This window comes from Miniopterus schreibersii, assembly GCF_964146895.1.
Source record: "Miniopterus schreibersii genome assembly, chromosome: 14".
Classification (NCBI taxonomy): domain Eukaryota; kingdom Metazoa; phylum Chordata; class Mammalia; order Chiroptera; family Miniopteridae; genus Miniopterus; species Miniopterus schreibersii.
In genome coordinates this window covers 26,208,640-26,230,891 of record NC_138114.1, presented here as the reverse complement: position 1 = coordinate 26,230,891, position 22,252 = coordinate 26,208,640, and positions in this window count along the sequence as shown.

Here is a 22,252-nt window from a genome sequence, read left to right as displayed (position 1 = left end):
GCTTTTTCCTTTAAGACAAGGGCCGTCCTGGAAGTCGGCCTGCCCGCCCTCCGTGGGAAGCCGCCTCAGGCGGGAGCGCGGCCGTCGGAGCCCGGGGCTCCCTGCTCACGCTGCCATCCCGGGTGGGCCGCGCTTTGCGGGGGTGGCCCGGTCGCTGGGCTTCTGAGCCTTTCCTCGAGATTCCAGAAGGCAGCCTTGGGGTGCAAGTTCCAAGGTAAGGTTTATGTCATTTTTTTTGAATTGGTGAGGACTGTACTGAGAACTAGAGTCAGACTGTTTCGGCCTCAGGAGAGGCAGCTCCACACTTGTCCAAAGCTGAGGGCAAACCCTGGCAGGCTCTCAGGGGAGGGAAGTGAACGTAAAGGCAGTGCTGTGGGTAAGTGCTTGGGTTTAAAAACGTGTGGCTGTGGATCTCCTTTCTTACCCATACGCTTTTCTCTGTCTGGTTGAAAGTTATTCTTTCTTTCAAATGTTGTTTGCTCAGTAGTTTTTTTGGTTAATGTGTTATGAAAGATTAAAATGGTTATCGGGGAAAGAAAACCCCATTGAGCTTCAGTTCCAATAATCAAATCTCAAGTTGGGCTGCTAGGAATACCTGTGGCGTGCATCTTCGTTAAAGTAGGGGTTTCTAATCTCATACTGTTAAGCTAAGTCTTGGGGTGATCAGAAAAGGGGAGTGTGTGGGTATGGCTGTGTATGTGCTTGCAGGGTGGACACATTGCAGCAGCTCTAGATTAGTGGAGGCCAGACAAAGGAGGGAGGGACTGGGGCAGATCTTTATTTATTTACTGTTACTGTTAAAATTTTCTTTTAAAATTATAGTTGACATACAATATTATATTAGTTTCAGGTGTATAACACAGTGATTAGACATTTATATAACTTATGAAGTGATTACCCCTATAAGTCTAGTACTCATCTGACACCAAACATAGTTATTGTGAGAACTATCAGCTGTACTTACTCCCTGTGACTAATTTTTTATCTGGCAGTTTAGACTTCTCTTCCCTTCACCTTTTTCATCTAGCCCCCCACCTCCTCCCACCCGCCAGCCACTAGTGTGTTCTCTCTATGAGTTTGTTTCTGTTTTGTTTGTTTGTTTTAGATTCTACATATAAGAGAAACCATATGGTATTCGTCTTTCTGATTTATTACACTTAGTATAATATCCTCTAGGTCCATCCGTGGCATAGATCTTTAAAATGATAGATACTAAAAAGTGCAAAGAGCCTCTTTTGTTTTGTATCTCCCCACCTCCTCAGCTTTGTCATTCTCCATCTGTGTTCCTTCAGGGACTTAACACAATTTTCTATGATTACATAACATTTATTAGTTTAATTGATTATATTCATTATAGTTATTCTGTTTATTAGCCTGCCTTCTCTAGTTCCACCTCTGAAAATATATGTTGCCAGAGGGCAAGGACCTTACTTGACTTTATTTGCTACTGAATTCCTAATGCCTAATAGGTGCTCAATAAAAAATTGTTGGATGAATGAAGGATTGAATGCACTAAGCACTTCACATACATCACCTCTCAATAACCTATGCTCTAGAATTTGGAGTAGATATAGCCTTTTTAAAACAAGCTTTGTTGTTGTTGTTGTTATTATATATACTTAACAAAAATCTATGGTTGAAATCCAAGAGCTTAGAGTATAGCGTTTGGAATATGATCACCATGTAGCACCATTCCATTACCTTTATGAAGACTGTATGCATTTCTCTGATAACAAGGAGTTGGAGACAGTCTATCAAATTTACACCCAGACTATTTTAGGAGGGCTAGTCTGCAGTCTGACCAGAGCTGTTTAAATGTGTATGTTGTTTTAGTCTTCATTGTCTTAAGTCTAGCCCAGAGCTGCTCTTCTCTCCATCTGGACAGAATTTCAAGGTAAAAGATTGTACCAGAGCTCCCATCAAGGGCCAATAGCCCACCTGGGCCCGTTAGTGCTTCCTAAATAAAGCACTTGGGAGCTTTACAGCTTGGATATTGGCCTTAAACCTTTAAGTCTTGGAACAGGGAAGGTAGCTGAATCCAGTGTCAGGAAAACATGGGATATTTTTGGATGATATTGGTTCATAAATTTTAGCCTTTCTTTATGACTGTAAAGCCTTTAAAAGGAAATCTCTAGGTTTTGCCCTTTCTGACTTTTACCCTCTGTTACAGTTTTGTTTTTTTATAAAGTACACTCTTTTGGAAGAGTATGAAATGACAACTTCGCATCCTCATTTTGATACTCTATGAAACCAGAGTCCTTATTGATAGATAGCATGTCCTTGCAAGACTGCAGTTTCTAAAAGAGTAAAAGGAATTATAAATAGAGTACATTAATAATATTTTTTTTCAAGAGATTTAGAAATAGAAAACTTACATAGATGCAAGCTTTTATTTTTGTTTCCTTTATCAGGTGTTAATTATTCTCTTTCTGAAATTCAGGTTTTAATTTATATGTTATCCACTAAGAGGTAACATGTTTTTTCTATTATATTAGAAAAAGAAAAGTAAGATAATATCAAAGACAGGATCTGTCATATGATAAGTGAACAGTCATATACATATACCCACATGTCGCTGGTGGTGGGGTGACGCAGGAAAATATTTTTGAGAACAAATTCTGCATAATACACAATAAGAGTTTTTCATAGAATTTTGGCCCAATAATTCTACCGTTCATTGTGGCACTAATCATAATATTTGGGGAAAATAAAAATGTCCAACAACTGGAGAATATAAATTATGTATGTTGTGCAAATTATATATCTATTGGAAGGAATAGATAAAATTATACATAGAGCTGTTAAAGTAGATTTATGAAGATCAAGTATGGAGAAAAGTCTTTCACTTTTTAATATAAATGAAAAAGCAGAGAGGGAAGTTTTATCACTGTGATTCTAACTGTGGAAAAATATGAATATTACATGCAAACTAGAAGGAAATATGTACTTGTTTTATGAAGGTAGGATTAAATATATGGTCTGTGTGTGTAATAAAGTGCAAAAAAAATCTAAAAAGATACTGGAAGTTTATGTAATTTCTACGAAAAAAATTGGCAAAAAACTTTAATTAAAAACCTGAAATAAACAAATGACCATTGGTTACACAAAATATTTCACTGTTCAACTTCACTTATTCTACCATTGCAAATATTTGTGACCCACCTTTTGTATCTCCACTGTTTTTGAAAGCTGGCCAGAAATATTTGCAATTAGATTCAGTACTGTTCAAGGTGTATCCAACAACACAGTGAATAAAATGAGGGCCCTGATCACACAACTAGCAAGGGCTGCTGACCTAGAAGCGCAGGTGGAGGCATGCTGAGAGATCAGGGAGCAGACAAGCGAGGAAGCAAACCAGTGGGTCTGAGACCAAAGCTGTATTAGTTGAGACTCTTGTTTGTAAGGGACAAAAAATAAATAAAAATTCAGAGTATATTAAGCATAAAGAGACTGATTAGCTTAGGTAGCTAGGAAGTACATAACTTGTAGGAACTCAAATGACTTCATCTGCATCCTCTCTCCCGTCTTCCCCCCTCCTCTCCCCTCCCCTTCCCTCCCTTGTTCCCCCTCCCCCACCTCTCCACCGCTCTCTCCACCTCTCTCCCTATCACCCTCTCTCCCCTGCTCACCCCTCTCCCCCCCTTTCCCCCTTTCCTCCCCTTTCCTACACTCTGTTTCTTTATTCATCTTTCAGATGAACTTTTCTTTGTGCGTTGGCCTCCCTCTCCCCTCCTTCAGTTGGCCTTTCTCGGGGGGGGGGGGGGGCAAACTTTGCTAAAGACTGTCCCAGGTTTCTATAAGTCATCTTAGAGACCCCGAAGAATAAGAGCTCCAGGGCCTCCTTTCTTGTTGTATTACATGTGCTAGTGGTGACTGGGGATGTCTTATGCATGTGTGGTGGCTGCGAATTGTCTTTAAGAGAGAATGCCCCTGGCTGTGCCTAGGATGCTCAAAGTCAGGGCAACCTCACTGTCACTGATAAAAACACTGATAATAAGAATCTCTGCAAGGGGGGGGGATGGGGGACATCTGCATTAGTGTCAACAATAAAAAATTTAAATTAAAAAATTAAAAAAAAATCTCTCACATCATTAGTGAAAAGTTAGCTCGAAAGTAATAGTGTTGTTGCAAAGCTCCCCTTAGAAATAGTTGTCCTTTGAAAAAGTTTTGCTTGCTAACCACGGCTCTCTATAAAGAAAGAATTTCAGGCAGTGAAACAGAGTCCCAGGAGCAAACCTGGGATGTGCTTGGGAAGATAAGCTCAGCGTTCTTTTGAACCCCTGATCCTCTGAAACCTTCAGTTCATTTTCCCTTCCTGCCCCTGCTGGCTCGCGGGGCGGGCTGGGGCAGTGGCTGTGTCTGCGCCACTTGGAAGCAGAGTGCTCACGAGGCGGGAACCGCACCGCATTAGTCATTTGTAGCTCTGAAGTAGGTCCGTTGTCTTTTCTCTAATGAGAAAGCATTTGTTCTCTTAGCATTCTGCCAAACTTGCTTATTCTTTCTCCTCCAAGCCTCGCCCGTGAATGTGTTCTAGGCTTTTGATCCTCAGGGGGGACACAGAGTAGAAAGAAACCTTGCGGAGGGAAGAGGAACAGGTGGGAGCAGCTGGAGTAGAAGAGAGCCAGGCAAGGGCAGCCAGCATCTGTACCGATGTCAGCAATTTTGAAATCACTCCATAATGCAGATTAAATGATCACGACAATGAGCAATCAGGTTCTATATGGAAGTGCACACATTTGGTGGCCCTCCTGACTTAAAGTTCTTCCCAGCAGGCTGTTGTGGGCTTTGACACTTTCATTAGTTGTATCCCTTGGGGGTAAGATATGGATGATTTCTTTTTGAAAAGGCAAAGGTACAAAAGTGGAGGTCATCTCTTATTCATTTTTGTACCTCTTGCACCAGCTCCGGTGCCCAAGAAATACTGAGTAATGACATGGTCAACATTATCAGGTAAGAGTAGTTTGTTCACATTCAGCATTTTTAGAAGAATAATTCTAGTCATTCATTTAATCATTCATTCAACACACATTTCCTAATGATGAAATTAATAACTTTTAGTGTAAATCTAGCATAAGTTAGGCAATGAGCTAAATATTTCATGTGCATTCTCTCAAACCTCACAGGAACCCTATGAGACAGGTACTGTCAGTATTGCCACTTTATAGGTGAAGAAACCTAAGCTTAAAGAGGTTAAATTAATTTCTCTATGCAAATAGCTAATAAAGGGCATCTGCAGAACTTGACTGTACCTCTCTCTGATGCTTAAAATCTGTATTTTTATTTTTAAATATATCTTTATTGATTTCAGAGAGTGGAAAGGAGAGAGAGAGAGAGAGATAGATAGAAACATCAATGATGAGAGAGTCACTGATCAGCTGCCTCCCGAACACCCCTGACTGGGGATCGAGCCCGCAACCTGGGCATGTGCCCTGACTGGGAATCGAACCCCAATCGCCTGGATCCTAGGTCGACGCTCAACTGCTGAGCCATGCCTGGCTGGGCAAAAATCTGTATTTTAAATCCCAGTGCTGTTGAGTTGTTAGGAGATAATTTTGCAGTATTATATTGCATCACTTTCTTGTATGTTTTTGTTAAAGAAACTGGGATGTTTGGCCTGTAAACTTTCCCAGAGTCTGCATTTTGCTGATTACATCCCTAAAGTATCACTTATTTTCACCTTTCCTCTGTATTTTTTGTAAATTGGTAATCAGATATAGAAGCTTGATCAGATTTTGGCTCAATTTTTATTTTTGGCAAACCTACTCAAGTGGTATTGTGTTCTTCCATATGACAGGAGACATGGGATGGCCTCTCTTTTGTATAATATTAGCAGCCATTCATATTGACTATTTGGTTCAACTACTTTTTAGAGGTTCAGAATAGTGATATTTTTATTACATTGGTTACACATATGTATGTATGTTTTGTGTGTGTGTGTGTATGTGTGTGTGTAAACCTCTTTATGTATTAGCTAGAATACTTCTAGAAAGAGAAACGTTCCTTCATCCGTTATTTGGTTACTTAGCAGTATACTTTGTTTGGGAGATGCAGGATGAATTTCAATTCTTTTTGGTATAAATCCAGAAGTGGAGTTGCTGGGTCATATGGTAGTTCTATTTTTAAGGATCCCTCATACTGTTTGCCATAGTGGTTGGACCACTTTGTGTTCCCACCAAGAATGCAGACAGGTTCCAATTTCTTGATTCTTTAACTTATACGTTTTCAAAATAACGAGTTGGTTTCTAGGCTTCTTCCATGGTTATCAATTAATTGTTTTTATTATGATAATGAACTCACAGATTTAAATATATTTGATGGTTTTTAATCCACTATAGTTCTTTTTGTTGATAATAAAATCTCACTTTTGATTTGTCTGAGTCTCTTTAGGTTTACTCTTGTGTCATTTGGCACAACCCTAAGTAGTCTTTGGTAACTTCTTTTTAAAAAAATGTTTTTATTGATTTCAGAGAGGAAAGGGGAGAGAGAGAGAAACATCAATATGAGAGAGAGTTCTTGATCAGCTGCCTCCTGCATGCCCCTACTGGGGATCAAGCCCACAACCTAGGCATGTACCCTGACCAGGAATCAAACCATGACCTCCTGGTTCATAGGTTGATGCTCAACTACTGAGCCATGCTGGCCCGGTGATAATTTCTTTACTATCTCGTATGACAAGGTGTCCCAGCTCATCTTTTAAAACTTCCTGCCCAAACTTGGAATTGTCTATTTCTCTAAGGAATCCTGGTTCTCCTAAGTGGAAAATGATATCTGGAGACTCCTGGCTTTTATATTGGTACCTAATTAATAAAACACACACAACATATCTCCTGCATGGATTCAACCTCTGGCTAGTCTGTTAGTGACCACTGATCAGACTTGAGCAATAGCAGTGAAAATTAAAAAAGGGATGGATGACAAAGATATTTCCCCCCCCCCAAATTTTCTATTTTGGTAAAATACACGACATAAAATTCATCATCTTAACCATTTTTAAGTGTACAGTTCAGTGTTATTAAATGCATTCATAACGTGTAACTATTGTAACTATCCACCTCTATGATTCTGTCATCTTGTAAAACTGAAACTATACACATTAAACAACAACTCCCTATTCCCCCACATCCCCCAGCCCCCGACAAGCACCATTGCTTCTGTCTCTATAATTTTGACTAACCTAAGTACCTCCTATAAGTGGAATCATGCATTATTTATCTTTTTGTGATAAAGATAAATATCACTTATCATTTCACTTAGCATGATGTCCTCAAGTTAATCCGTGTCGTAGCATATGTCAGAATTTCCTTCTTTTTCAAGGCTAAACAATATTTCATTTACATATTACATTATTTTTGGTATAAATCCAGAACTGGAATTGCTGGGTCATATGGTAGTTCTGTTTTTAATTTTTTGAGGAAACTTCATACTGTTTTATGCAGTGGTTGGACGATTTTGTATTCCCACCAAGAATGCAGAAGGGTTCCAATTCCTCCACATCCTCACCAACACTTGTTACTATTCTCTCTCTCTCTCAGTGGGTGTGATCTGATATCTCATTGTAGCTTTGATTTGCATTTTCCTAATGATTAGTGATACTGAGCATTATTTTCATGTGCTTATGGGACATTTTTATATCTTTTTCTTCAGAAATGTTTATTGAAGGCCTTTGTCCATTTTTTGAATGGGGTTGTTTTTTGTTGAGTTTTAGGAGTACTTTATATGTTCTAGATATTAATCCCTTAGCAGATGTATGATTTGCAAATATTTTCTATATTCTGTGGGTTGCCTTTTTATTCTGTTCATGTTGTCTTTTGATGCACAAAATTTTTAAATTTTCAATAAGTTAAATATACCTATTTCTCCTTTTGTTGCTTATGCTTTTGATGACATATCTGAAAAATCACTGCTAAATCCAATGTTATGAAGCTTTTGCCCTATATTTTCTTCTAAGAGTTTTATAATTTTAGGCCTTTAAAATGTTTTTCTTTTAATTTATTCATTTTAGAGAGTGGCAGTGGGGAGAAAGTAAGGGGGCAGCTAGGTACATGCCCTTGACCGGGAATTGAACCCGTGACCCTTCAGTGCAAGGGCCAACGCTCTAACCACTGAGCCTGTTTAGTGGGGCTCTGGTGGCACTGAGCCACCCTTTGTGCGTATCCTTTATGGAGCTGATTGGGTGATGCTCTGATGTGGTCTGAGGCCTGTCTTTGGGTGTCTTGGTTCTGGAGCCTCTGAGGAGGGGTTCCAGTTCAGGCCAAGTTCAGCTACCATTTGTTCCCTATTGGCGCTGCCTGGTGCAAGCTCCAAAGTGATCAGCTTGTTGCTGCATGTGCTAGGCTTGGAGGTGTTTGGGAGAGACTACACTGTGAACCTGATTGAGAGAGATGATGCTAATTGAGACCGGTTGCCACTTGTGCAGGGCTTAGCGTCACTGGCAAGAGGTGCAGGACACTCTGAGGCCAGATGCTGTTTGTTTGGGTTTTTTGGACCTTTGAGAGATTTTAGGAAAGTCAGCAGTGTGAGCCAAGGCGGGCCATTTGTGTGGAAGAGCTCATGGTAGCAGCTTGTGCTGGGCACGTAAGTTGGCTGGGGTGGTGACTCAGGGAATCACAGTGCAGAGCAAAGGGTGTTATCCAGGTTAATGGTGAGTAGATATTTGGCACCTGCCTGAGCTTGGCAGCTGGGTTGGGAGAGGGCTCAACAAAGGAACAGTGCTGCCTGCCAGTGCTTCCATCCCCAGAGAGCGCCCCCAGACCCTTGCCCCTCCAGCCATAGCCCTGAACTTAGTCAATTCAGTTCCTCCCTATATGTCCCTGGAGCTTTTTGAGTGGCTGCCGCTGTGCTGGAGGTAGTTTTCTTCTATACCTCATTAATTTTTTTAGTGTTTTTATTATAAAATGGTGTTGAATTTTGTCAAATGCTTTCTCTGCAGCAATAGAGATGATCCTATGTTTTTTTCTTTTCATTCTGTTAATGTGATGTTATTACATTGTTCAATTTTCATATCTTGAACGATCCTTGCAATCCAGAAATAAGTCTCACGTTGTAGAATTCTTTTTATATGCTGCTAAACTATATTTTCCAATATCTTGTTGAGGGTTTTTATATCGTTGTTCATAGAGGATATTAGTCAGTAGGGTTTTTTGTTTGTTTGTAGTGTCATTGTCTTGCTTTGCTATCAGGGTAATGCTGGCCTCATACAATGAATTAGGATGTGTTCCTTTCTTTTCAATTTTTTAGAAGAGTTTGAAAAGGTTTGGTATCAGTTTTTTCAACGTTTTGGTAGAATTCACCAGTAAAGCCATCAGGTTCAGGGCTTTTGCTATTGTTGGGAGCTTTCTGATTATTGATTCAATCTACTTAGTAGTGATAGGTCAATGTAGATATTCTTGTGCTTTCCTTTCCCTTCTTGTCCATACTATTGAGTATATTGGTTTACCCTTTACAGATTCAAAATAACAGAAGTTCAATCAGAATTAAAGTTTATTTGTCTCATAATGATACAATGGTAGGCAGATGGTCCTGGGTTTGTAGGCAGTTTTGTTCCTTGAGGATATCCAGGGACACGGGTCCCTTTTATTTTGTTATTCTACCATTTCCTAAGGTTTTATCCTGGTCCACATATTTGAAGGTGGCCTACCAGCAACCATGGAAGGGGAAAGGGGAATGAAGGCCAGTGACTCACTTTTAAAAAGTGAAGACGTTTTAAGAAGTTACATGCATCATTCCTGCTTACATCCTACAGGCCAGTACTTAGGTCAGTTACACAGCCATGGCATGGTGCAAGGAATGCTGTGCTAATGTAATCGCTAGCTGGGCAGGGGAATTATAGTCCAAAAATATAGAAAGGATGAATGCATATTGGGGAGATATTTAGCAATATCTTCCACTCTTCTGGTTCACACCTCTCCCCTATCAAAAACATGCCTTAGAATGCTATTTAAGGGAGAAAAGCGAGTCTTTATTGTACAAAATGAGCCACATCAGACTGCAGGAAGTCAGTGTTAATAGTTGTGGAGTAGATCTGGAACATCCTTGGAATAGTACATAAGTCCTAGGAACACACCTGGAGGCGAGGGCGGTAGGTAAACTGGAGAGCTGCTGACAGCGAGATTTGGCTGCTTCACAAAGAACTGCCAAGAGCAAGCTCTTTGTCTAAGCCCTAGTCTAATTCTAACTTTAGGCCTATAATCTTTTCAAAAAAACATTTTGTTTTCCTTCTAAGATTATAAACACTTGAAGTCAGTGCAAATATCCTTATTACGCAGGGAGAGTGCATTTTTTACAAATGACATTGTGCTTCAGAAAGCAAGTTCTCCAATGTTTGCCAAGGTAAACAGTTCATTTATTAGCCATAAAGAGCCAATATATCTCACACTTAACTAAATTTAAGTGAAGTAAGCTGAAATTCCTTTGTTCTTGCCAGGACTCTGATACGTATTTTCAACTGCTTTTCTGGGCTACTGGTATTTTGAGTGTATACCACTCTTCAAACTTGTTTGCTCTTGCCAGTGAAGCTCAAAGTAATCCAGCACATTAGTCTTCTATATCCATCCTTCACATATGGAGAGAGCAAGAAATCTAGAGAACATTTTTATTTCCTGAGAGCTTTATTTCTAGATCCCTTATTTTCTGTAGAATGAATGGTGTTCGATTTCCTCTAAGTCAATAAGAAATAAAGGGAGAAGTTTTGTAAATGATTTAAATGCTTCTAAAGCTGTGTTGTTGGCCTGCACAAAGGCGTGGGAAAAGAGGGCTGACTGGCTTGGGTTTGATTCTGACACTACTACTTTTTAAAATCTTTATTTATTCTATTAAAAAATTAAAAAAAAAATTACAGGTGATAGTCAATATTATATTAGGTTCAGGTGTAGTGTAGTGGTTAGATATTTATACAACTTACGAATTGATCCCCTGATAAGTCTAGTACCCACCTGCATCATTTGTACTTCTTAGTGCCTTCACCTTTAACCCCCCAACCCCCCTCCCATCTGGCAACCATGAGTTTGTTATGTGTATATATGAGTTCATTTCTGTTTGTTTTTTTGTTTTTTAGATGCCACATATAAGTTAAATCATACAGTATTTGTCTTTCTCTGTCTGACTTTTTTTTAGCATAATACTCTCTAGGTCCATCCATGTTGTTGCAAATGGCAATATTTCATTCTTTTTTATGGCTAAGTAATATTCCATTAAATGTATGTACCACATCTTCTTTATCCAATTGTTCATTGATGGACACTTAGGCAGCTTCCATATCTTGGCTATTGTAAATAATGCTTCAATGAACATAAGGATGCATATATCTTTTCAAATTAGTAAGCTGTATGTAGTAAGCTCCACGTAAATGTTAGCTTTGTTGCTGTTCTTTAAATATGCAATAGCCACCTGTGTGCATTGGACTTTTTGGGACTTTCACAAGGTAGGAAAGAGAGTCATTCTCCAGCCTGGGTGTTCAGTGCAGGCTGGAGTTCTGATGGGCTCCTGCATTTGTAGGGGCAACATGGAGGCTGTTTAGAGGCCAGAGCTACACTAACTTTTTAATGGAACCATTGGGGATGCATCTGAGAGAACCTAGTGCCACAAATTTTTGCTGAAAAAGAAAAACAAAATCTTATAATGAGACTATCTTCTTAGGGGCAAAATGCCACAAATGTGCCAATGGGAGCGATCCTAGAAAGAGATTCTGGTGAGATCCATTCAGCAATACATTTTTTCTTATTTTAAAGTCTTCAAATATTTTTTGAGTTTTCTTTCTTATAGCCTTTAGCAATATGAGCCCATCCTCCTTATGTTCATGATTTATTTTCCTTCATCTCTGAAAACCCTTCCTGGGATGAGGGGCTCAAACACGATGCATGCAGCTCTGCCTGTTAACAGGAAATACCAGATAAAATGTTCCACAGGGGACTCCTATCAAAGACTATCTCAGGAAGATTTTACTCAATAGGCTGCCCAGATATACTCAATTCTTCTACACTCTTGCCTGCAATTTTCCCTGTGTTTCAAATTCAGCATCTTCAAGGACATTTAATTCAAGAAATGGGCAGCATTTGATTTTGGAAAACCTATTTTTAGTTCACAAAACTGTGTTGTCATTTCTTTTTTAACTATCTTTAGTTCTTCCCTTGATCCTGGAAGAAGGTGAAGATTTACTATCGCGTTTTATTGGTACTTTTCTCCATCACACAGATGATAAATTATTGAGAAGGCATTTGGTCTATAAAAGTCCATAAAAATGAAATGCTCAGCCCATCCCCTTCCAGCATGCTGCTTGGACTGGCTCCACCTGCTGTGAACGACTGGGGCCCTGCAGCTGGAAAAACAAAGCAAATCTCTTATACATTTTGGGCTTCATCCTGTGTAGGGGGATAGAGAGAAACAATGACCTGATAGATCACTGGCTCTCTGGATGCCAGTGAGGGCCACAGACACAGTTAACTCTTTTATTGACCCAGAAGGATCTTTTGTTCCTATGAGTGTTGGAGTTCGTAGGTTTTGTACGTATATTTTAGTTGGTTCTTGTTTTGGACTCCAATCAGAGATAGTCATAGCTTTCAATAATTGGCAGGGTTTTCATTTGTTATACTTTACTATGGTCAATCTTAACCCTTGTCTGGGTCACATACTCCTTGAGAATCTGATGCTATGAACTCCCTTTCCTTTTCTCCCATCAACTGTGCTTATATACAAACACACAAAAGACTTCAGAGTTGTTCACGAATCCCCTGAGCACCAACTCCTCAACTCTTCACAGGTCCATGAATCTCTCCTACCAGATCATATTTTCTCTGTGTTTTTTAGAAGCATATGCTTGATAATATTGTAATTTATTTCTCATTCTTTCAAAAATAGAAGGTTCATTATTTCACTGAGACCTTGTCTTTTATGTGATGGTAAAATCAGCTGAGGTTTTTACAAAACAAGATTCAATTTTAATTTTACTTTAGGACACCCGTCTTTCTAAAGTCTTAACATTTTATAGCTCAGATTTAGAATCAGACATGGTGTTTGTGTTCCAAAATCTATAAGACTGTTTAAAAACTAAAATCCAGGAAATTCCAGGGTTAGTCTGGTTTTTGTCCAACTTAAATTTAATATACTTCAACTGACCTGCCTGCAGTATAATATAATGCCAGTTATTCTGTCCACCTAATTATCTTCTAGCACTATATTAAAAGTTTTATGAGAACCATAACTGGTCAGATATTTTTGGTGAATTGATGCTAGCTTGTTTGAACTGGAGGAAAGGATTCTTACTACCCATTAACTTCTACATACTTATGTTGACATTGAGAGGCTTGTAAGTATGGTTTCTAGAAGGTGCTTTGTCATTGGCAGGCAGTTATAGCTATCTAAATCTTGCTGCTTATTACCAGGCAGGAAGTATTTAGCCTCATAAGCGTCCACTTAGGTGCTTCATTCTTTGACTTAATGTTTTATGTCTGAGTATTGTATACTTGGCTGCCTTTAGACTCTGGATTCTGTCATGAAAATAGGCATCTGCTTTTTGCTATTGCTGTGTTGATCTGTTACAGGCTGTCACCTTCCTCTCTGTCCTTGCTGTGAACAGTGTCACCAGGGCTTGCTGACCAAACCAGTGAAGGCTCATCCCTTAGTGCACAATCATCATAAATCTAATTGTCACCACTCTTTTGGCACAATCAGAATCTCCAAACAAGTCACTGTAGGAACTGTGCTTTGTGTGATGTCAGGTGGTTAAAATTCCAGTTTTCCATGAGCTAAGGATGTTTTTCTTTTTTTAATTTTTAATTTTACTGATTTTTTGAGAGAGAGAGAAGGAAAGAAAGAGAGAGAAGAATCAATTTGTTGTTCCACTTATTTATGCATTCATTAGTTGCTGCTTGTATGTGCCCTGATGGGGGATCGAGCCTGCAACTTTGGCATATTGGGACAACACTCTAACCAACTGAGCTACGTTGCAAGGGCTAAAGATGCTTTTCTTTTCTGTAGTTGAGTTGACTTAGTAAATCCACAGCCTAAGATCCAAGCCTTTGGCCTTAAGTAGATGTGAGTTTACATCTCATCTGTAACACCAAAGAATTCTCTATGAGGTTTATCCAACCTGCCTTGTTGGGTTATTCTAAGATTGGAGATAGTATCTGTAAAGCACATCTTAGGTGCTTAATAAATGTAGGTATTCTTACTATGATCCTTTAGCCATATCCCTATCTCTGAAATGCTAAAGGGAACCAAAAGATTTGATTTACACAAATGTAAAGTAGCAGAATATTTGTTGGACTGGTAGAGCCCATCATGGTGAGTGAGACAGAGAGAAGACAAGGACCCATGCCAACTGGAAATGCAATTCTCATTTTGGAACAGTACCTCCTTGGAAACACACAGTACAAACTTCTAAGGGCTAGATCATCCAAAGTGAAAGTTTCTGTTATTTAGAAAAGACTCAAGTGAGGTAAGGAGATCATTAGCTACAACTAGAAGTTCTCACTGGTTTTAAAAAATAAAACTCCAATCAAATTGTATCCACTAGTGCAAATAGACTGCCTATGGTGGTTATAGTTAAGGAGAAAATGACTTCTTAATCTTTTGCAGCTTCACAGAATACAGAAGAAAAATGTTTTTTTGTTTGTTTAGTTTTTCTGAGTGAAACTCAGCATAAAAAGCACAGCATTCTTATCAGAATTGTGTTCTAATTGAGGTTTAAGGTTGATTGCTTGGTCTTTGAGACTTTCGTCTGCTTTGGAGAGCTGGAGACAATTTCTTTAACTTCCCACATGGAATTGATGCTGAGCAAAGACTTGTATCGAGGCCTCATTGGATATACTGTTCACATCATGAAAGGTGGACTCAATATCAGGCCTTGGAAAGATTTGGGGCTATACTTATCTGAACTTGCACATGAACAGGCTGTCTCAACCCAGTTCACTATGCCCCATATCTGGCAGAGAAAGGGGCACCAGGGATTCCTGAGGGTTTAAAAGTGCCCCAAAACTCTGTGGCCCACATTTAAATTAGGACTACCTGTTTTGCATTTACTATAAATGGGCTCAATAATACTTGTTAAAAATCCACATGTCTTCTTGAGAAACAACTATTTTATTTAGTGTTTGCTCAACTTAGTCTCCTCGGGAAAAGGAGCTCAGACCAGGGTGGACCGTTGAGTGATCTTGGCTGTAAATCCTGCCTCGCACTCAGCTCAGAGGACTGGGCTGAGGTGGTTTCGCACAGGCCACTCAGCTGGCTCATTTCTGAAGAACTGAAATGCTGCAAGTTCCTGTCTGAGCTGTTGCAGGTGGCTTCTTTTCTTTCCTCTCACCCTGCTCTGTGGTTTACACTGATGCAAACTTTCTCTGCGGGAAAAGGGATGCTAATTTCCCACTGACTAGTGAGTGTCTTCCAGGATCACTGCATGTGGCTGCACAGGGCAGAGCTCCAGGAGGTGCTGTTCACATGACTACAGTGTGTTTGGAGCCTGGAGTTGAGCATTGCCTGTCTTGCACAGCCATTCATAGAAGCCCTAATATCCACTTTAATTGCAGAGTGGCAGGGGTTTGCGATTCTCTTTCTTATGGTAATTGCATTTCAGATGTTAGCTCATTCTGGCAGGAAAGGGTAGTCTGGTCCTTGAATTCCTGCAGAACAGCAGCAGTCAGAAGTCCTTGCTCCAAGGTTTCTAGAAATTGTGTTATATCTGTTTTCCATGGCTGGTTCCCAGAAGCTTTGATCCATCAGCAGGAGTATAGTTCTGGCTCAGGGCCAAGCTGCTAAAATTTCGCAAGTTTCCTCATAGTTTCTCCTCACTGAATCAGTGCCCTGGGGGGCTTGGATGACAAGGCTCCTAAACTACTAGTTGACTGAGTTGGGATGGGAGATGAGGCAGATTTGATCTGTGATCAGAGCTGGTCCCAGGCAAGTCTGCGCTAGAACTGGTTTGCTTCCAACACCTCTCCATATGCTGTTTCAAACAGGGCTTTTTACATTAGAAGACACAGAAAACCACTCTAAAGGCTTAAGTAAAAATAAAGAGGTTATATTGGCTCATTTTACTGAAAAGTATATGGCTGTGTCTGGCTTCAGGTGCTTGAATGATGCCATTAGAACCTAGCCTTTTTCTCTCTCTTTTCCTCCTCTGCCTTCCTCTCCATCTCTCAGTTCTGCTTTCTTCTGTGTTGGCCTTAGTCCCAGGCAGGTCTGCATCTGGTGGTCCCCAGCATCCCCAGGCATATATCCTACGATTTAGTAGTTCCAGAAGTAAGGAACCCAAAAGTTCTAAAACGTTCTAAAAACAAAATAAAACAAAACAAACAAACCCAACCCAACTCACCCTAAACAAAAACAAAAACAAGAACGTAAAAAGTCTGGATCGTGTCTCTATGGTCTGCTTTGGGTTATGGACTCATCACCAAATCAGTTGCTGTAGCCAAGGGAATGGAATCCTGTGACTGATCGGGCCTGGCTCATGTGCCCATATGGTGGTTAGGGAATGTCCATCCCAAACCAAGTAGACTCTGAGTGATGGAGGTTTAGTTCTCTAAAGAGAAATCAAGATCAGAAGGAGGAATATATGTCTGGGTGGGAAAACAATAGTCATCAGATCAGGCCTTTACCTCTCCCTTCCTGCATCTACCATACAGGGCCAGTGGGCTGGGCTTTTTTACCAGGGCTTCTATTTACCTTCGCCTATGCCTTTTCTGAAATACAGTTCCCTGCTTTGGGGTAGTTCCTACCATTCATTAAAACTGTTTATACTGCTTTTAACAAAATGTCTAAAAGCCTTATAAATAGCAAACCCAAACAAACAAGTTTCTGCTTTCATATATAATCATATGTAATCTTTTGTCCCTCCAGCTACCCCGTGCACCAAGATGGTGGTTAGGTGGATTTCCTGTGGTCCTTTCACCTCTGAGAGGCAAAACCTTAGACTAGAATATGGGTTTTCTGATGACGCAGGCTAAGGCTCGTCCCACCACAGCACTTGAACTCAAGCACTCCTTACTTCTTGGAGAGATGTGGAGGATTTCACTGTAGTACCTTGGCCAGTAACGTGTCAGGATTTTCAACGTTGTATACTAGTGGTCCTTTACGTATAAACCTTATAAAACTGATCCAGGAAGATGAAAGAACAAATTCTAGAAGTCCTGTGGCCTGGGAGAGCCTTTTCAGATCTTTTCACACTACTGAGAATGAAAGAAATGAATAAGAGGAGGGAGAAATAAAAACATAGAAGAATGTAGGGGAAAGAATAACAAATAATTGAAAACATTTTTTTTCTTTCTCCTTCTAGCACCCCTCTGCTCCAATCTCCTAAGGCCTTTTTAGTCATATTCCATGGTCTAAATTCCTTTATTTTCACACATCCATTGACTCTGCACCTTTTCTTGTTAGTCTTGTTATGTGTTCTCTGAAGGTAGAGAGAAGATATAAACCATAAACATAAAAGGACACCTTCCATGGGGGAACCTTTGTATTTGGCAGATTGCCCAACGTCTACGCCTCCTCCTGTTTGGTGAGTCTGGTTGGAGGTGGGGGTTCCACCTCCAAATGTGGAAGTTGAAAAGGTTGGATCCTTCTGACCTCTGGCCACTAGGACACACAACTTGACCTCAGCCTGTAAGACCACCCCACCCAGGTTGGTGTCACAAAGAAGGAAGGACTGTTTGGAGTTCACACCACTGCCAGCAGTGGTGGCATTGAGTGTCCCTGGCATTTGTTGGGTCTCCCTAACCAAGTTTCTCTCGTGACATGACCCCTGGCTCCAGTTCTAGCCTCCCATTTGCTCTTGGCTTGTGCCTGTTTTCAAAGCTCCAACATTTCCGAAGAGTCTGTGAGCTGTTTGACATGCTTCCAATAAACTCCTCCTTGCTCAGGTTAGCCAGGTGGATTTCCTTTGTTTTCAACCAAGAGCCCTGGCTGATAACCCTTCCTTGCAGCGTTAGAATAGTGCAGAGGAGAAGTAGGCAGCCTTACCTGGCGGTGCTTCTTACCTTGGTGTCCCTCCTCCTCACTCTGTAGCTGTCACACCTCCTTTCACCTCCGTTTCAGTTCAAGCTACTGGATTAATTATGCCAGATGCTTGTTTTATATCTGGATCCTGCATAATCAGCTTTCTTTATAGGGGTTTGGCAAATGTGACAAACACTGGAAATCTCTTTAGCCAGAATACAAACATACCTAATATGTGATGCTCAGGGAATGTGTTTCCATGACAACGGGACATTTAGGAGTTTAGACAAATAAAGGGATACAAATGTACTTGAAATCGTTTTTTTCTTTTTTCCTTCAGTGCAGGCAATAAGCCTCTGATTTAATACCGGCCCTCAGAGCTCATTGTTAGAAGTAAAGAAAAATGTACTTAATAATGAGGTGTCTTAAGCATTATGCATTTTCTAAGACAAAAGCAAATTCCTTTTTTCCTCCCTTTGCTGGGGGAAGTAAAGGTGGACATTTTCAGTTTCATCTTGTCAAGTTCTGACGAAAACAAACTTTGTTTATACTTCCAGGATGCCTTTGTCCTTCTAACCTCTTTGTTCCTTTTGCCTAGGCCTCCTTTCTTCACATGTTAAAATCCTACTCATTTTTCAAGTCCCAGCTTATTTAGCTAGTGTTTATTGAGTGTCCAATATGAGCACGACTCTCTGTTAAGGTTTCTCCAGTTTACTTTGTCAAGAGTAACCCTGAGATCGTGGTTGTAATGATAATGAAATAATGCTATTGACGATCATAACAGTAGCCAACGCATGTAGCATTTCCTATGAGTCAGGAGAGTTTTGTGCTTTATACACATTCACTTATTTAATACATAGCACCCCCATATTTTATGATCTGTTTATTTAAGAACATATCTTGGTTTCTGATGAAATTAGAGCTTTTGGAGTTTTGGGGTCCCAGCTCTTATTCCTTTTTATTTTTGATAAATAGCTGTATCTAGGAAGGGTATCTATTTATCTATCTATCTGACAGTGACTTGGACATAGTATAAACTAAATAAATAGCATTTGAGTTGAATCTGATATATACCCATACTCATATATACTCATACCCCACTTCCATCCCCTCGTGCAGATTTCCAGTGTTCCAGAAAAATCAAAAGAGCTGACAGTTCACGGCCTGCATTCCTAATATTTTGTTAGAACTAACTAACCACTGTGGTTTTAGTTGGGGCATGTGCTCTCAAGTTTTCCATAGTCCCCACTACTCTATAGTGCCTTGCACCAGGCTCTGTAGTATCTGATTTTTGGCCCTTGTAAAGCCAAAGGAGAATTTAGATTCTAGCTACAGGTTGGCCCTGCCAGGGTAGGAAGAGCTGCAGCCACCATGCAATGTGGCCACTCAGGCTGCCTGAGCAGCTCTTTCCTGTTATTATTCCACCGGCAAGATTTTTGTTTCATCCAGAAAGATGGCTCATTTTTGTTGTACCAGTTTAGTAGGGACGGTGTTCTGCTTGGGTGATTCAAAGAGTTGTTGGGAGATCTGATGCTGTGACACATACCAGATAACTTTCACAACCTTCCCACCACATGTCCTCAGCTCAAGATGGAAAAACACCATGATGATAACTGACAGTAATGAAGCTTTTAGAAAATGCTGTGGAGGAGGAATTGAGTTAGGAAGCTCTTCTCAGCAGGTCGTCAAAGGGTGGGGGGCGAGGGGTGCACAGCAACCCTCAAAGACAAACTGACACCTTTTCGAGGCTTCACAGTGAGTCCCTGAAGATGTTGCCGTTTTTCCGTGACCTTCACGGCATTCAGATATATACTCTTCTTGCCTGTGCTTCCCTCTTAGCCCATAATTACTTAGTCAACAAGCTTGTGATGAATACACTCATTCATCAAATAGGTTTTGTTCCTGTTGGTACCAGGCCTTGGGCGAGACACTCTGGATGTAGCAATGAAAAAGGACCAAAGCTAGCGCACAAATGAACAAAAAGGTGTATTATATAGTAACAGGTGCTATAAAGGGAATAAATGTGGTGAGGGGATGGAACAACTGGTCAGGGGTCGGGCTACTTTAGAGAGGGTGCGGAGGGAGGGCCTGACGTGGTGACACTTGGAGGGTGAGATGAGAGTTTCCCTGACAGAGGAGGGTACAAATGCCATGGGGACGAGATGAGGAACAACTTGGCATTTCTGAGGAACAGAAAGGAAGCTAGAAATGTGCTATGGAGAGCGCCAATCTGCAACGAGATAGGACCTTGCACCAGATGGTAGGTCTGTGCAGCATTTCCTTCGCCAGAAAGCCTTACTATATTTAAAAAAGAGTCAACTGAACTAAAGAATGTGCTTAGTAACACAGTCGGTTTACATTCTGGGTCAGGTTGTTTTTTTAAAATATCTCATTGCAGATAGGCACCAAAAATGTCTCAGACTAAGATGAGTCCACGGACTACACTTAATCACTGGTCTGGAATGCAGTGAGAGAAAAGTTAAGATGACATGTGGTCACAGAGGTAGGCAGGAGCCACATCAGGTCCAGGGGTACAAGTGAAGATGAACTTTTCACTAAAATGCTATAAAATGTAAGCAAAAAAGCCAATGATCCCTTTAGACCCTTAATGAGAGTTTCAGCATCTGAAATGGTACATAGAGTACAAGCAAGCTGCTTGAGGTGGGGATGTTAGGTAGGCCATCAGACTCACGCAGGAATTAAGTTATTGGCTTATGTACACCAGCTTCATGCTATGTAATTAAAAATCACACATCGGTAAATCTGTATAGCATGATCCAGGTATGTGTTCGTTCTGCAGATGCCAAGAGCCACAGGTTGCAGCCTGGTGGCCCACAGGCATGTTTTATTTGACCCACACAGTGTTATTGGGGGGTGTCTCCTGTACCAAGGAGAGCATCTGAAAAGTGGCAGGCACTGAACACACGTTGAATGAGACGGATGGATGGGTGGGTCTGGAAAACCAATGACCCATCTTTCTCTCGCTCGCTCCTTTATTCCGTCTTCTGCTTGGCACTGAGACAGGATGAAAATGAGGTAGATGTTTTACCATAAAAAGAAAGATGTTTTGCCATAAAAAGAAAGAACTTAAGTGTAATCTCATCCTTTCGCTGCCTTCTCCCTCTTCCAATCTGATGAAACAGAGACTGGGAGTAGAAATGAATAAAGCAGATTGGGTGCTAGAGGGAACAGGAAAAGGGGGGACGATGGTGACCAAGAAAACACATGCTGGTCCACAGGTGACAGGTGCAGTTTTGCTCCAAGGGGTTGTTATCATAAGGAATTTCAGAAAAAACATTGTCACTTCTTTAGAATTTAATGAGAACTCAAAATTCACTTTTCATCTAAAATCTCCTGATTTAAAAAACATGTTGGCCATCTGTTTTCAAACTCTGTGTGGTCCAAACAAAACATCTCTGCAGGCTGGATGTGACCCAGGGATTTCTAGGATGTAATTTCTGTACCTTCTGGTCTCTAATCAACCCAACAAACACTTAGCAACACCGAGGTGGGATTTTTGAGGTAGCCAGAGTTTTTAAAAATTTGGATTATCGTGTGTGAAGGAGAGGAGACTAATCTGACTCTTTCTCAGAGATTAGGGTTCATGGTGAGGTGTCCACGCTCTCGCCTGGCTTCTCAGTGGCCTGTCAGTGACGACGACAGTAGCTCATGGCGATGGGAACGATGCCCGATGCAGCAGCGTGACTGCTGTGCTGCTCGCTCATTCGGTATTGGGTATCCAAACCCAAGTATTTAAGACTTTGCAGCTAATAAGGGGATCGTGCAGCTGGAAAGGGCTAGTGGAAGATGGTGACACGTTAGTCCTCAATGAATGAAGTTACTAGAATAAAAAAATCTGTGCTTTCCTTTGATGTCCAACTTGCTTGAGCCTGTGAGGAAAATGCTTCATGAGATGGTGCACAGAGTAGCACTTCCCATTGACGGTCCTTTGCCCTCTGACGTCTGAGTCATCCATTCGTGTAACTCAGCGAATACTTACCGAGCACCTCCCGAGGACGCGCAGGGAACCCAGCGCAGCCCCTGCGCCCAGGGAGCAGCCAGTCTCGTAGGAGGGCCTGGCGGTGTGCCTCATGCGCTGGAACTCCTGAAAAGCTGGCGGGTCCTCACTGCCTCCCAGCTCTCAGAACTCTGAGTTCGAGCTCAGGAGAGAAGCCACTGAGGATGGCAGGGAGCTCGCCTCTTCTCTGGGATGCGGACAGGGTGCTTTGCGGTGGCCCTGGAGGAAAAGCCCTGAGAGTGCTTGCTTCTGGGGTACCTCCTGCCGCCTTCATCTTCTCAGCATGTTCACCTCTGCCTTGCTTTGCAACTC